General features: G+C 40.0%; 1 long non-coding RNA gene across 2 annotated transcripts; it reads left to right on the top strand.

The window, feature by feature from the left end:
• The first annotated feature begins 3,864 nt into the window (after nt 1-3,864).
• On the top strand, nt 3,865-15,069 carry LOC112991993 (uncharacterized). 2 transcript variants are annotated; one of them, XR_003261413.2, is made up of 7 exons: nt 3,865-4,042; nt 4,917-4,972; nt 8,473-8,570; nt 9,856-10,196; nt 10,322-10,447; nt 13,746-13,827; nt 14,797-15,069. It is a non-coding gene; the product is annotated as an uncharacterized LOC112991993 (long non-coding RNA). The 2 variants fall into 2 exon arrangements; XR_010387853.1 differs by having other exon boundaries at nt 4,917-8,570.
• Nucleotides 15,070-16,349: the final 1,280 nt, after the last annotated feature.

The raw sequence follows: 16,349 nt of genomic DNA, 5'->3' as shown, positions 1-16,349 counted from the left end.
AGCACCGAGCCATTACGATGACTGGGATTAACAGGCCAGAAGCTAGTAATGCCATAAAGCAGGATACTGACACTTTATTTTAACAGACACTCAATGAAGTTGAAGAGGAGAGCTCTAGCAGTAGTTCACGAAGTATGTGAAGTTTCTTACAGCTGTCAACCCTAACAGTGAATGGTCACCAGATTACCGCAGTTAGAGCTCATTACGGAGCCTGTGCACTCTCTAGCCAGAGATGCCTGGGTAAAAGCTGCTTGCAGTCTCTAACTGTGCTCCTCAGGGGCATATTTTCCAGCTGCAGACTCATTGCCTGGCTGTCGTCATTGCTGTGTGGGTCCTCTTCGTTCACATGCCTTAGGTCTAAAGCAGGTGCTAAACTACTCCAGCCTCCTTCCCTGCTGGTTGGTGGACGGCTTTTTTTCAGACTTTGGATTACCTGAGCACTCTGATTTATTGTCCTGCTGTTCCAGAACACATCCTTGTTAAAGAAAGAAACGCATGCTTGGAAAAGGAACTTGCTAAAATCACATGCTTTTTTTGTGAGCGATGTAAGACATAAGAGAGCTGGCCACAGGGAACTACAGTGTCTCAGCCCTCACTCTACTGCCCCAGGGACTTCTGGGGGCTTGGGTCACCAGGCCTGAGAAAAACGCTCTTCTCTTTCTGCCTTTTGGTGGGGACTTTTTACTGCACCAACTCTTCCTTGGTGACAGCTAGGCAAGGAGTCAGGTGCTAGCAGTGTCCACTCCCTTCGTTCCCCTGCAGCAGAGCTGGTCAGCTGGCGATCACCAGCGGTGGGCCTGTTTGACTTCACCAGATGCAATGAACATGCTACACATCCAGTGTTTGCTGCCAAGGGGATGCTTTAACACACAGTGATTTTTGTAATTGCGAATGATATTTCACCAGGAAAGAAAAATGAAAGGATTATTTTCTAAGCAGTGTGAGACTATTTTCTTCTACATTTTTTGCCATAACAAGATTGAAATATGGCCTTCAGTATAAATACCTTCTGTCCTGATCTCCCCATCACTGAAGATGCTAAAATAGTTGGGCACTAGGAAATAAAAAGGCCTGTGTAAGTTTATTTTACATCTGCACTGTCTCCTTGCCCTTCCTAATGCATGATTACATAAATGAAAAATGAAATATAATTTGCATCTATAATCACAAAAAGGTCTTAATCCTCTACATTTTTCAACAGCTGGGCATGTGGGCATATAAAAAGCTTAGGTAAGGAAACACTTGATTGATCAAAGTTTCTCTTAGAAGTCTACTCATGTATTGAACTTAAAATGGAGGACAGGTGAAATATTTAAAAATCGTATGCTGATTTTCTTTGGTGCCTGCTGTAAAATATATCTTTGAATTGTTTTGAGCTAGTAAGTCTTATTTTTGCTCTCTTTAGCATTGTAGAGCAGCACAGTAATCAGAAAATTCAGTATCTGAGCCTCATCCATTGTAAAAGTGTGGCCTCTCTCATTTTCTCTCACAAAGAGTCTAGCCTATTAATTGTTTTAATTATAGTGATTAGGGTAGTGAGAGTGTTTATAGTCCTTGCATGAAGGTTTTGTTTGTGTGTAATGGCAGAAAAGTCCAGCAACTTATTTCATTCCATGCTAGCCCACCTGTGAGGGCGAAACATAGGGTGGGTGCATCTCTATTAGCATTTTCGCTTGGAGCAGGGCTGTGCTTTTGCAGCATACCTCCAGATCATCCTTTCATGCAGTCTTTTCTTCCATGTCTTGGAGTGTACAAACTGGGCAACTTTCACAAGAAGCTGAACTGGAAGCTGCACTCTGGGAGGGTGGTGAATGAACTCTAGCCACTGACTGGTTTTCTGTCCATGGGACCATACCAGAACTGCAGCAAAGTAAAACCCCCTTGAAATGTGTGTAGCATGGACAACAGGTCCTTAGCACAACAATTTGGGGCTGCACTACCTTTTAATGTAGACATAGCCAGAGGCACGTGAATATGAAATCCAAAATAGGGAAAGAGAGCATGCATGTTATTTAATATGTGTATCTTATTCCTATTATAGTTATTTATCTTGGAAGGTTAGCAGCTGAATAGAGGATGGGTGATATATAAAACCCAGCACTGCAAAATGCTACCCTGCCCTCTGCTTCAAAGAATATATCAAAGAACTTGTGTGTATTGTCAAACAGAGCCAGGAAAACAGGGAGACACATGTTACTAATTGTAAATTAGACATAAGTGTTCTGCTATTGTCTGGTGGGGAACATCTGTATCTATTGTTTACCATTAAAGCATTAAGAGTGCTTGCAGCAGTTCCTGCAGTGTTAGTTCAAAGGCAATTATTTACATTTGTAGGGGAAAATCTTGACAATGACACCTTCCATTTGGTTCAGTAGGACCAGCACTTACAACTAATTGCTTCTATTATTATATTAACTTCTTTTTTGCAAGTATGCTTTTGTCCTTTGGTTTACCTCAGAAACTGTCTAGCATTGGAGCTGATTTTATCACTGCTGTCAATGGAAAGAGAGTAAACTGAAGAGATGTTCTGCACTCAGTTTAACTAATTTAGTATTTGAATCTCTTTTATATAATTTAAAATATTATATAAGATATGCATATGGACATGCATGTATAATATGCATAGGTACACATATGTAAGCTCAACACCCTCGAATATCAAACATTATTAGCCTTTTAAATATTCTTGATACAAATGGAGTAATTTGTTTTTAGATGGTGTGCCTTCAGCACACTTTAGCACAAGCTAAAGGAGTGGGACTCACTTGGTGTTTCTGAACTGGAAAAGTCCAGATCCAATCTTCCTGTAGTTTTTGAGAGAAAACAATTACTTCAGAGAAGAAGCAGTTCCAATATCCAAGCTATCATTACAGTGCTATGTTTGGAGCTGGCCAGACTTTTGCAAGCCAAGTAGTTAGTCTTCTGTAGTGAAGTTCATCTTGCAAAATTTACCAAATCAAAAGAAAAAAATCAAATGAAAATTTGATCTGTCTTTGCTTCAACTTATACTATAAAAGGATTTAGCTAGCTGTGTAATAGCTAATTACCTGGTAACTACAGATACGAGAAACCTGCTGGGATTTTAGATTTTGTATGGCTTTTATCTGAACTGTAGTCATATATGAGGCAGTATAGTGATTTGTTAGAAGCACGGTTCTGATGTAAGTCATCCCACTTCTCAAGGATACAGAAAAAAAGATGAATTTGTTAGCCTTTTGATTTATTGTTCCCTGAGTGTAACACCAGAAAGCATGGCTACATTTCCCTCTTCAGGAAGAACAGCTCCCCTCCCCTGCCATCACTAGAGCATTTTTGTCTGTTCTCTACAAGAAAAATATGCTGGGCCAAATCTCAGTAGAGGGTATCTTTATATGCCTCAGTAAAGTTACAGCCTCTATGAATTTAGCTGTCTTTATCTGCTGTCTTATCTCATGGTTTCTATAGTGTCATTCACAATTCCTCTTTTCTCTTCAAAGCTAGTTAACCTTGAAATCTTGAAAAATGCTAATTTTCCTCTTATTTGGTATGACAACATATTCTTGGCAAAAATCTGTATGCCTTATGTTACCGGCTGCTCCTAAAAAGAAAAGTCATGAGATTGTTTGTTTTATTTTGTGGGAAACACCTAGTTTCTGGAGTGCCTAGACTGAGGGCATCTTTACATAGTCTGACACTTACAAACGCAAAAGTGCTCGGCTTGTATTTTAGGCTAGCCAGTAAAGCCCATTTCAGTTCAGATGCTTTATAGCTATATTAGCAAAGTGCCACAATGAATGCACTGCATTTATTAGTCCGTACCTTCTGTCAGCATGGCCTTTTGGCTCTTGCAGAGCAGTATTCTCTATGTCTTTGGGACAGGTGCTGGCATCCTTGGAGTGAGGTAGAGAAAGCCTTTATCCTTTTTTTGCACTCTCCTAATGGACATATCCTGAAACAACTTGAAGAGGTGTAACTTAAAGGAGCACTGAGAGCCTAAGCGGAGAAAATCAAAGTCCTGCTAAAATATCTCATTGAGCACTCTGAAACAAGAGCACCTGGATCGGTAAGTATTTTCTGAAAACCTCACACTAAGCTTAAATATTCATTTTTTGTATCTTCAGTTTCCAGACTGTGGGTAATTCTACTTTATAATACTTATTAAATGACAACAATACTAATATGTGTATAATTACAAAGCCATGCTAATTCTTGTCCAAAGAAGAAAGAGGTAATAAGACAGACTTAGAAGCAGTGGTGTTATAAATCCTACAGAGTTATGAAAATAGTTGTAGCAAACCTTAAAAAAGGAAAAAAGGAAAAAGAAAGGGATATATGTATGTGTGTTTATAGCTTTATTTCCTTGGGACATACTCATGAGCTATATATATAGCACACAAACTGACTAAACTGAGAAAAAGGTAACACTGGATTTTGCAGTCTTTCACAGTGATTCTGTCTATTAAATTGTACAAGGGAAATTTCTGCTTGCCTTTTATTTTTTGGAAATGGGCTTTTTGTGTTGTCCTACCATCTGGTATTAAAGTAAATGCTGTGGCTTTCAGTGTTCTGATTTCCATCAGCATGGTTTACTGGACAGCCAAGTTTTCTTGCAGCACTTAGAAGAACAATACCTCAGCCACACAAAAAATGAGCTTAGTTTTCTCTCTCTAGACCAAGGAGGTATACTCCCAGTGACAGAGGAGTGTGGCTGTAGATTAGGAGCGATATATTTCTGGCTTACACCATCAAAACCCTCTGGAAATAAATGATATCAAACTTCTTATTCTGTGTATCCCTTCTCACAATGCAAGGCACATGGAAGTCACATGCCTGCAGTCTTCCTTTCTATTTTGTGGTGTTTACACAGCCTTCAGAAGCATACCATCCTCCCTTGTCCAAAATATTCAAGTTACATCATTTGCCTAACCTTCCTTTAGGTATCCCTTCATCCTGACACCAGCCTTTGCAAGACTGACTTTGGCTCCTTCCAATGGTACGTCTTTATGGAGTGCAGCATCTCTTCAGGGCAGAATCAGTCAGGGCACAAGAAAAGAGCATGGGATAGATTACCAGAAAACTCAGTGCAACACGGATACTAGGCAAGTATCTTCACCATCAACAGGCCAAGCATTTTATTCGTGTTTCATTTCATTGCTGTATTTTCTTTTTGGGAAGCAATTTCTTAATCACAGTGAATGCATGTTATGCCTCTCTAGCATTAACACAGCCCTGATGGTTGCAGCACTCAAATATTTGGCATCTTCTGTATCTTTCAGGAAACCTTGGTTTTTGTATGGATGCTCCATTGCAATGGCAATTTCTTCCTACTGCTTTTTATGAGGGTTAGTGGGAATTGCTCGCAGTGAAGTCGTGTGTGCTGTCATCAGGACTGCAATTCAGGTGCTCCACAGAGCAGATGCAGACCTTTTGTGCCTTAGGGAGCCTGTCTGCCTGCAAGGTTGTTCAGGATGCAGACTAGGAGTTAAAAGGGTTGTTTGTAGACCCCTGGCTCTGCAGATATCCTGGAGAGGTTGATTTTCACAGTTATTCCAACTCTGGGACTCTACAGTCATTGCTGTTGGTCTACAGCTGGAATAAAATTCCTTCTTTCCTGCCAGTCTTGAAAGGGATTTTTTGCTTTAAAATCTGTTTCTGCAGTCCAGCATGTATAGGCATCCATGAACAAAGAATTTGGGTCTGTCTCTGTATCCTCTGATGTTACCAGCTATTTTTTTGATAGCTGCAAGATAAATAGCACTATGCCACTAAACTATGAAATCTACTGTATTAACATTGATCTGAACTCAAGCATGGGAGATGAGGAGTGCACTACAGAGAACTGTCTTTGCCTCTCATTCACAGAATATTTTGTCCTGGATGACCTCTAAGTTTGTTGGTCAAAACACTCTAGACCTCCTTTGGTACATCACACTGTTCTTCACAGTTCAGACAACTGGGTTTAATTTTCAACACATAATTATGCTACACTTCTTTGTGCATTCCCTTTTCAGCTCCCCAAAACTAAATGTGTTTTGACAGTTACCACCAAGAGATAAAAAATATAATACTCCTTGTTTCATTGGATGCAATATTGGAAAGACAATCATTCTTTTCCTTCGTAAGTGCTACTATAAGCTGTTGTACTGACTGTTGATTTGGAATATATAACTGTGTTTTGCCTGATCCTGTTAATCCCTATGTATCTCACAAGTTTAGAGGCTCTGGCTAGTGCATATATTCTAACACTGTCAGATCTGGTCCACAATGAGTGGCTTGACAGCCTTGGAGCCTACTACAGGTACAGTCCTTTTTAAAACCTGCTTAACCACAATAGCTGAACCTTCTTTTGTAGCTTTCATAGATAGAGATTTAATACTTGTGAACTCTTTAATACTCTTAATATACTTGGATAATCTTTTAGACAAAACATACTTTATTTGTTTCAACTGTTTTTGAAATATGGGTTTGATTTTTTTGTTTTTTCAGATTTCTACACCTGATTTTTTTTCATACCACAAGCTTGAATAAAAAGTTAATTTTGTATCAGCATCTTCTGGTACCAGTTAGGGTGAATTTAGCATGTATTGGTGAAAAAATCTTGATCATTTTTTAATCTAAATTTGATTTGGGATGCAGGTAGGTGTTTAGGCCTATGCAGCTACTGTTCACTCAACATTCAGGAAGTGCTCCTTTTTAATATATTCCAGTAATTAGTTTCATGAGAGATCTGTATGTATTAATCTGCCACAACACTGGGACCAGCTTATATCATGAGATATTTTTTCCCTCTTTCAAGGTCATTTTGGAACTCTGTCTTGTGCATCTGAAGTGTAAAGAGCCAGCTCTGCCTGTTTCTGTGTCAGAGCTTTTCTACCTCTATACAAGGGCACCTTCCTAAAAAGCCTGGAGCTGTTTGCCTGGGGCAAAGGCCGAGGTGCTCACTTAAAAGATTTAGGAGCCCCGATTCATGATGCCCATTACACATGCTGAGGCACAGCCTTACCCAAAGAGTAAAGCTCTCAGGAGGCAACGAACATCTGGCAAATCCGCATCAGGAGAGAGTCTTGTCCCATCGTTGCTGCCTTGGGTTAGAGGACAACGAAATGAGCAGGAGAAAGTGTGGAGCATGGAAAGAGGACCTATCAGGCTACGGGAGAGAAGAATTAAAGTAGCCTGTACAACTTTTTGCTCTGGCCTTTTTAATATCCACGGTATCACTCACTACTTCCCCAACAAATTATTTAATAGATGTAAAAATATCTTACGCAGGTGTTTAGCATATTGCAGTCTTAAAGAAATGGATGTTACTAAGCACATAGTGCTGTTAGCGAGAAATGGAATACTGTTGCAATTTCCTCAGAATATCCTATGACTTTTCCCTGCAGCCTTGAGATGTAAGTTATACCCTCAGCGAAGGACCTTTGAATGTCCATAGTAGATGGGTTGCTTTGTCTTCACTTGGTTATATTTTTATACAGCTGATAAAGACAACTGTGTTAAAACTTTTACTTCCTGTTTAAATATCTTTAATTTATGAGTTAGTTAGATTTCCAGCTAGTTTAATTTGGTGTAATCTCAATGTTATGTCAAGTAAGCTATTACAATCTACTGGCCCTGCATCTCTAAATACTACTTAATTATAGGGCCCAAAGCCCTGCTGAGTGTTATAATTCAACTAATTTCTAAATGAAACTGAAACATTTGAAGGCAGGATATATGATTAGCCTGTACTTATGAACATATTTATAGTTGTTTTATTTTCTTTATTTTCTCATTATGTTTGGACAGATCTGTTGAACTCAATAATCCATTATGAAATACTGTAGTCTGATTTAAAATCAGCTTCACGAGTGAGAAAACTGGTAATAACCCCCTCTGCAAAGAAGCAAATGATTGAACAAAGCTCAGAGACCTCAGCTGGACTAAATGGCAAACTGTGCACAGTGATAAGGTTGAGAATTTGCCAGGCAGGGATTTGAAAGCATGGGAATATCACCCCTGCTTCATCCAGGACTCAAGTTGCTCCTGTTGAGGCAAAGCTGCTTCTTTTGTGTAATGTATTTGCAGATTTTTAAAACTGGGAAAGTTTGACTTGCTATGAATTAAACTGTGTGCTTTATTATAGATAATAGACATCACTGCACTTTTCCTATTAATTTCTTTTGAAAATAATGCCTTCTTAGTTCTGTGCTACAGACAGTGAATGGGTTGAAAAAAAAGCGACGATTGTCTAAGATTTATATGTAAAGTTTTCTAACCCAAATCTGTTGCTTAGAATATTCATACCCCCCCGCCCCGATTCTGAATTAGGCATTCAAGGCAACATAAATTTCCAAATAAAAGCAAACGGTGTCCCTTCATCCTCCCCCAAAGCAGCTCTTGGGCAAGCTCTGAGGAAAAAATGTTAACAATGTTTAAAGCTGTACTGACCCCAAACTGAAGCTTTCCTGGGTTCACTGCTGCAGACTCTAACTTTTCTGTGGTGTTTTGTAGGAGGTAATTTCTGTGCTGGTTATGATTTGAAAGAGCTGGCCCGCAACCCAACCTCAATCAAATTGGAACAACATGTCACCAAAGGTCCTGGTCCCATGGTATGTACTTGGAAATAGCACTCCCCAGTGCGGAGAGGTTTCTGGCAATTCAGTGAAACTAAACTCAATTTCCATGGTTAGCAATTGCTGCAGGAGCATTTCATTGTGTTTCAGTTGTTTTGCTCAGTATGTTTGTGTGTGTGTTGAGGGGGGTGAGTACACTTGCATGTGTGTGTGTGTGTGTGTGTCACTGCTTTACTTTTAACAGTTAGGACAACTCCAGAAGTTTGATCTGTGGAGAGAAATGACAAATTTCTGTTAAATTATTGACACAGAGGGGAAAATACTTCTCTTCTTTGAAGTTAACTAAAACCAAATGGGATTGTTTCCTCAAGGGAAAAGTAGGAGTTTAGTTATGATGCATCCCCTCCCAGAAATCTTTCAAATTATACATACTGTACCCTCTGTTTATATAAATATGAATTACATGATTGTGTGTACAGGGTCATTTGTAGTTCAGATGGAAATGCAGTGCTGCTAGGCAGAGACTATTGAGAGATAGACAGGATTCTAAGATCCACCATTTAACCCTTTTCTAACATGGTCTGCTAACTGGCTTTGAGTAGATCTGAGAGAGAACTACGGCCCTGTGTCATGTGGAGACAGTGTAGTTTTGCTGGCAGATCTGGATTTCCATGAGACTGTGAATAGGTGTGAAGAAGCTGGTCATTTCTTGTTTATGTGGTGTGCTCTGGTTGTACATGGTTGCTGATAGTGACAACCAACAGTTTATGCTCTGCATTAAATTTGCTTATGTGTTTTCATCCAACTGTGAAGTTCAGTTTTTGCAAGGAATGTTTTCCCACATGCAGGATAACAAATTTGTCAGATTGACCTAAGGGTTGTTCTTTTCCATTTTGCCAGCAATTTCTTTTTTCTCTCACCTAACTGAGTAACAGTTGCTTCAGATGTCATTAAGCCAAATAAATCATCTTCTGATGCTTTTTTCCTTCATTGTATCTCCATGTTTCTGTATGTCAGTGGAAATACTTATTTGGGTTGGTCATCTTTCTATCTCTTAAAGCTGAGAGTCTATCAAATTTAATTTCGCCATAGAATATTCAGCTGTATTTTTGCTCTTATTGGCTATATCCTTGGGCTTCAGTGTCTGGTGCCTTATCTCTCCTGCAAATTCTCTGAGGAAACTTGGAAGTGATGGAGTTCTTTAACATGGTAGCTCTGAGTGCTTCAAATAAGACACATCTAAAGCAGGAATGTCATGACCATTGCCTTGTAGACCACAAATTTTGTTCCCAATTTGTTGTGCTTTTCCCACACCCAACAGTTTCACCAGAACTTTCCCCAAAGCCCTGCAGACTTTGAGTAGTCTGGGGCTTATTTCATCTCGAAGAACGCCTCCTCTACACAGAACTTCCTACTTAGATGAGCTTTTCCACTGCAAATGGGAGGTGATCACCACTGGATATGTGTGGTATCCCCCAAAACTTGTCAGGATCAGGCTGGTGTATATGTTCTGCCCCCTTGAGAGTCAGAGTTGGACTGAAGACCCTGAAAAGCAGACCATATTGATTTGGAGATACTCCTCAGTGTGGGCAAAGAAGATGTTGTGTCCAGCAAGAGCTCCTGAACCAGTTCTTCGGATGACTTCTTTCTGCAGTCTCAGTGGTGAGTAGAGTGGGCAGTTTGTCCAGCATGTTAAAACACAGAATTCACTTCTTTACTCTTGTGAGTTGAGTTCTTTCCACTGCATCTACTGCAAAGATTTTAGTAAAGCTGTCTCTGTTTCACAGGGGAATGAAGACTGACTGTAGAGCCAAATGGATCATCCTGCTCCTAAAAATAGTGACCTGTGCTTTCAGAGTTGCTGTGGCTGGCAGTTGGGTAGTGGAAGGACTCCAGTTTACCAAAGAGGAATGGTACAAATTAGCCTATTATAGGCAGGAAGTGTTGGGCTACTGACTTTTTCCACTGTTTGTGACCTCTTCACTGTTGTATGTCCTGTGAATTGTGCTCAATCCTGTATAAATCGTTTTACACAGTATTAAGAGATATGTTTACATTTCCATTAGCAGTGAATTTGCCAGAGGCACATTCATAATGGCCTGTTAATAAAAAGCAATGCTCGTGGATACAGTTTCAGAAACCAAACAGTTGAATTAGATACACAGGTATCAGTATTGGATATGCAGGTATCAGTATCTATTGACCCAACACTGTATCTCTTCTGGTCTCACCTTATGTAATGTTAGAGCCAGTAAGTTCAGCAGGCTTCTCCAGTTGAAATGGAAACAAGGCAGTTGTATCATCTGAAATTTGTAGCAGCTTCTCTTATTTGGAAATCATTCTGAGTTTTTTGACCAACAAAGCTATGTAACGACTATAGAGAGTTTGCCTCCTGAAAGTACATTTTCCAGTGGCTTTAGTCCTGTAATCCTAAGAATCTTATCCTCAGCATACTACCACTGAGCAAAATAACTGTGCTGTTTAAAGTCTTCCTGGATCATTAAAAAACAGCATTTCACCTCTGTTCTTCCCTCTTTTGCTGAAAGAAATAACAAATCTGCTGCAGCCTCCTAAAGCAGTTTGAAGTTGTCCAGTAGAAGGTGCGACCTGAGAGCTGTACACTGCTTTTAAAACCCTGGTCTGTTGAGAATATGTGTTGCACTGTGTGATTCTTCACTCTCCACCAACAGAGTCTGCAGTATCGAATGAGAAGCATCAGTACAAACTGGTTGTGAACAACTTTAGGCTGGAAATAACTTTTTAAATATCAGAGCTCTGGGCTTCTGGAACAGCTTTCTGATAGGAATAATTGTGGCGAGAACAAACTGACTCCAAATACTTTAAAAATGAGTCATGATAAATTAATGAACAGGACAGTATGAAATGAGTATACAGATGTCACAGTTTGCCAGAAGTGTAGACCTCTGTGGGCCAGTTGTGGGGTGTAATCATGAGGGTTATTTCTCTGCTAAGTAATTACTGATGCTCAGTACTTAGCACTGTCTGTTTATGCCTAATTATTGCAGAGATATTGCAGTGTGAAACTTGAGCACAATGGGAGAAATCAAGCCAAACTGTTAAGCAAGATGATATTCTGTCAGTTATCACTCTGGCTTTCCTCACTGTAGCAACAGGGTTATTGGGCTATGATACACAGGTAAACCATAATGAAGGAGGGAAATTGATAATGTTAATTCAGCCAGTGGTCATATTAGTGTTGTTTGGTATTTTTAAATCACAACCCTACCATGCCCTTTATATTTTATATAAAGACTTTGGGCCAACCCCCAGCCCTGCAGTGCTCCCTGCTCTGACCCATCCTCTCCGCATATCCTTGCACTTGGAGCTCAGTAGGAGTAGCCATGGCCATGTTCAGCTCAAATCCTCTGAAACTCAGCACTTATTTCCCCTTACCATTTCTCTCACAGCTTCTCTGGTCCTTTCCAGCCCCAGCAAAGCTCACCAGACCCCAAGAGCCAGCTTCACTGCCACTCATTACCCTGCTCCCTGGAGACCCTGCGGTCCCCCCACCTCACAGCCCCGCTCGCCAAGTGGATGAGGAGCAGCAGGAAAGGCAACCCTGCCCTTGATGCTGCCCTGGCACTGCAGTACATCCTCTCCTCCCAGCTCCCTGCCGCTGCCAGAGGAAGAGGAGGCAAGGGAGGCAGGCCATGGCCAGGCCAGAGGTCCCACTGCACTTGCCAGGCGTTCTCTTGTCTGACCTACCTTGCTGGACCTGCCCACTGCTGTTCCCCGGCCTGCTCTTTCACAGCAAATGTCCCTCCCACATGGCCTGGGGCTGCTTTTCAAGGAGGCTGATGAAAGATGGGGCAAAAATTACAAAAGTCTCTTTGTGAGTAAATAAATGTCAGGAAAAAACTGGGAAAGGTAGGAAATAGGGAGGGAAAGATACAGGCTTTAAAAAGTAGTATCTGAGCATTTTAAAAAACTGTTCTGCTAAGGCTGTAGAGTTAAGTAATGAAGGAGATGACAGGACTAAGATCCAGCATGCTACTGTGCAAATGTGAAAATCTTTTTAATGAGCGATATCAGAAGAAGTCTTACTTTTGGCTTGGTATTTATCAATGGTGATTTCAATGTTGTTTTGCCTTTGTCAGGTTTGTACATTAACTCAAAGCTCAGTTCTCTTCTAACAAGTGTATCAATGGACAAGACAGTGAGAAGTCGTTCATGTGCATTGACTTTCTTGCTCAGTTTACAAGTAAAATTTTTTTTTTAGCTGCTAGCACATAAAAATCTTAACCTGGGCTGGGAGAGTCAGACAGGTTCTCTCTGCTATCTACATGACAGCCAGTAACAAAGTCCCTATTGTCCAAACTATGGTTTGTGCAGCTGCCTTGTCTGAAATAGAGATTTTCAACTCGTGACACTCAGATCTTAGGGGCTCCACAGACGGCTCCTAAGTCTTTATGAAAGATAACTAAGAATAAGAAGTCTGTCAGTAGGCTTGAATTTGCTTGCAGAGCTCTACTTTTCCTGCTGGAAAAACTTTAGCAGGCAGCAAATTAAAAAAAAAATGAAAATCACTTGTCTAAAGTTTATCCTATGGTCACGCAGATGTTAACAGCCAGAAGACTAATAGATTTTACACAGCTGTTACTGGGGAGAGATGTGGGATTGCACAGATGCACCCAAGGATGTATTTGGACTTGCAGTTCTACTTAGTCTTGCAGAAGCTTCTGTGTTTGGAGTTTAGGAATACATATCTGTTGACTCTTGCTTAAACCTTGGTTAAATCCTTGGCGCTGGATGAATGTTTGCTGGGATTGCTTTTTCCCTAGCACAGTTCTGATTAAATAGGAGCTGCCGTTGTTCAGTTTCATTATGCTGATCGGGTGCGTGCACATCTGTCATGCTAGAGCAGTCTCCAAGAAATTAAGCAAATTGTACTAATAAAAACATAAATGGATCACAACAAATCCAGAATAAGTGTGTGCAGCTGAAGTCCAAAGACTGCAAACAGAACTACTTTAAAGCACAAGCTTGCAAGTAGTCCAAGCAAGGCACAGGCCTGAAATCTTTGACTGACATCTTTGCATCTCCATCCTATTCAATGCACTAAAGCATGTTCCTGCAGAATTAGTCCTTGTATACACATAGTATATAAATGTATATGTATGTATGCATTTTAAAAAAAATTTCTACAGCTTTCCTCCTAACTTAAGTTTTTCTAACCTGTGGCTGTTGCAGTAAGCAGGTATGCAGTGCTGATGGCCCTGGAGAGCTCTTGCGGTGTTCTTGGTGCACTTTTGAGGAAATCTCTACAGAAAAGGTAAGTGCTGAATATCTAAAAATGCTGTTAGATTCACTGTCTCTCTTATGTACATATCCATACACAGATTTTACATATCTAAAACCTTTATCTTGTTGCAAATTGCATTTCACTGTCTGGTTTATGTGTGCTTTTGGTTTGCAAATGTAAGGTTACAAGAGAGAATGTGGCCTGATTACTTATGATTTGCCACCCTTGCTTTTTCTTGGGTCTTTTTTTTCAGTTCCCCACTTCTAAAGACAAATTTGAAAAATGAAAAATCTTACAATGACTTGAATTACTTAAGCGGTAAGTGCAACGAGGCTTAATTTGAATGGACAGTGAACATGCACTGGCAATATTAGCAAGGGAATTTGTTGATATATAGTAATCCAAGATGACTGTAAATTATAATCAGTCAGAGCCATCAACAGAAAAAAAGAGACAATCTGCAAATCCTGAGTTTGTGAAGAGATGTGAGAAAATGCCATTATTTGGTTTTACTTCTATAATTCTGCAGTGGACTGAACGAAATCATGATACTGCTTAAAAGGCCAAATGTACTAAAAGTGAAACAAAGGAGAATATTTTTTTTGGTCAGATAAATACTCTAATTAATTAGTTTGAATACAGTGATAAAAATATATTTTAAAGTTAGCATTTTGTACAAACCACTTTGCAGTGGCAATGAATAAAAAGGCAAGTTTTTAAAGCTCCCTAGGTTCTTGTGGATGGAGACACACCCATATGCATGGGTATATGTCTGAACTTCTTAGATTGCCTAATTCCAACTTAAATTGATGGGAGTAGGCCCTGACGTGTTTTTGGAAATGCCTCTAATGCCTCACAGTATGTTTGGTCCTTGAATATGTTTAAAAATCTGGACTAAATGACTGAATATTGAACTAACATTGTTTCATCCACTTATTTACTGTCTGAGGAGTGTAAATCAGAACATTCCTGTGGATTTTATGTCTCTGGCTAATACAGATACAGACTGCAGATCACAGATATCAGGGGCTACCGGGACAGGTGTCGTGGTGAAGGAGGAGTGGTGGACTACTGGTGGCTTGGCCAAGGACCACGTGGGTGAAGGGAGGTGAGTTAGCAGATGCTGGGCTCCCACGTACAAAGGATGGGAACTGCTGGGTCCACTTGTGAAAAGCCAGGGGAAAATGACAGGTTGCCCAAAGCAGAACCCACAAGGCTTTTGGGTAAGGGCAACAGTAGGAGGAAGTTGTGAGGGCAGTTTTTTAGAGCCATTTTGAGACCAGGCTGTGATTTCAGCAGTTGGTTCTATTGAACCAGATCCACAAGCACCCAATACATCTCTGGCTATAACCACACCCAGTTTTTCCTTCTCCTGTGCCTGTCCTTCCTTTTTTTACCCCCCCCCCCCCCATTAATTGCATTTATTGATGCACTGTAAACTTTCCCATTTTTTCCAGCCTTGAAAGGTTTTAAAGGCATTTGTAAATTAAATAGTTCACGAGGTATTGGTAGCTTGTGAACTTAGCTTTCAGTGATACCATGATGAGATGAACTACCTAATACCTGTTGGAGTACTTAATAGCTTATTTCCAAGCTGTTGCTCATTAGTCATTTAGCAAGAAATTTTATAGATACTACATTGTTTTGTTCTTGAAGAAATAATATTTGATAAGAGCAAGAAAGGGAGAATGGTAAGTTGTCTCTTATGGAAATTCCCCTGCCTGTTGAGATGTCCTTTGGTGGGGAGTTAAAGGGAAATTTTGATTAGTTGTTGTTACCACTACTTACTTAGCATCTTACTTAGTTGAATTCTCTTTAATTCATACCTGGCTTGAACTAAAAAAAAAAAAAACTTATGAACAGTTGTCATGCTGCAGTTGTGCTTTGCAGCTTGGAGTTGTGCACTCTGACTTAAACAGCCAGAGACTGATTGATGACATTGTAGTAGATTCAACATACGTGCCTCTTTGTAAAGGAAGTAGTTGATCAAGGACATATCCAATTTGTTAGATTTGTTAGCAGCAAGGTTTACTCTAATAGTTTCTTGGATCTGACTGCTGGTCAGATACTGAGGAAGATGATGACTGGAGAATGCATGGGAACATAAAACACTTTCACCACACTGGCTTCAATATGTTGTCATGATATAATTATTGTAGTTTATTCATTGTCATTAACCTGTTTAAATATCTGAGAACAAAGTGGTGTGGTTGTATAAAATTTCAGGCGAGAAAATGCAACTTTTTAAGATCTCTTTTAAGTGCTGCTGTGTCATATGCAATTGTCTTTGGTCCCAACCACATGTCCGCATGATAGCTCTGAGGATCTGTGAACCATTTCTCCCTTTCTCCTCATTTCAGATTGTGGCTGATGCTCATTAGAACAGTTTAGAACATCTCTTTGAAGAAATGTGGTGGTGACAGTGGCTGATCAAAACCCAAATGCTCAAAACCTTGGGGGAAAAAAAGCCCATATGGCAGAATCCTGTCACAGCTTGAATCTCTTACTGGAGGAAAGTTAGACTAGTGTTCAGGGCACTGGTTGAAAATCAG

This window comes from Dromaius novaehollandiae, chromosome 2 (genome assembly GCF_036370855.1).
Source record: "Dromaius novaehollandiae isolate bDroNov1 chromosome 2, bDroNov1.hap1, whole genome shotgun sequence".
Taxonomy (NCBI): Eukaryota; Metazoa; Chordata; class Aves; order Casuariiformes; family Dromaiidae; genus Dromaius; species Dromaius novaehollandiae.
This window is presented reverse-complemented; position numbering and strand designations above follow the sequence as displayed.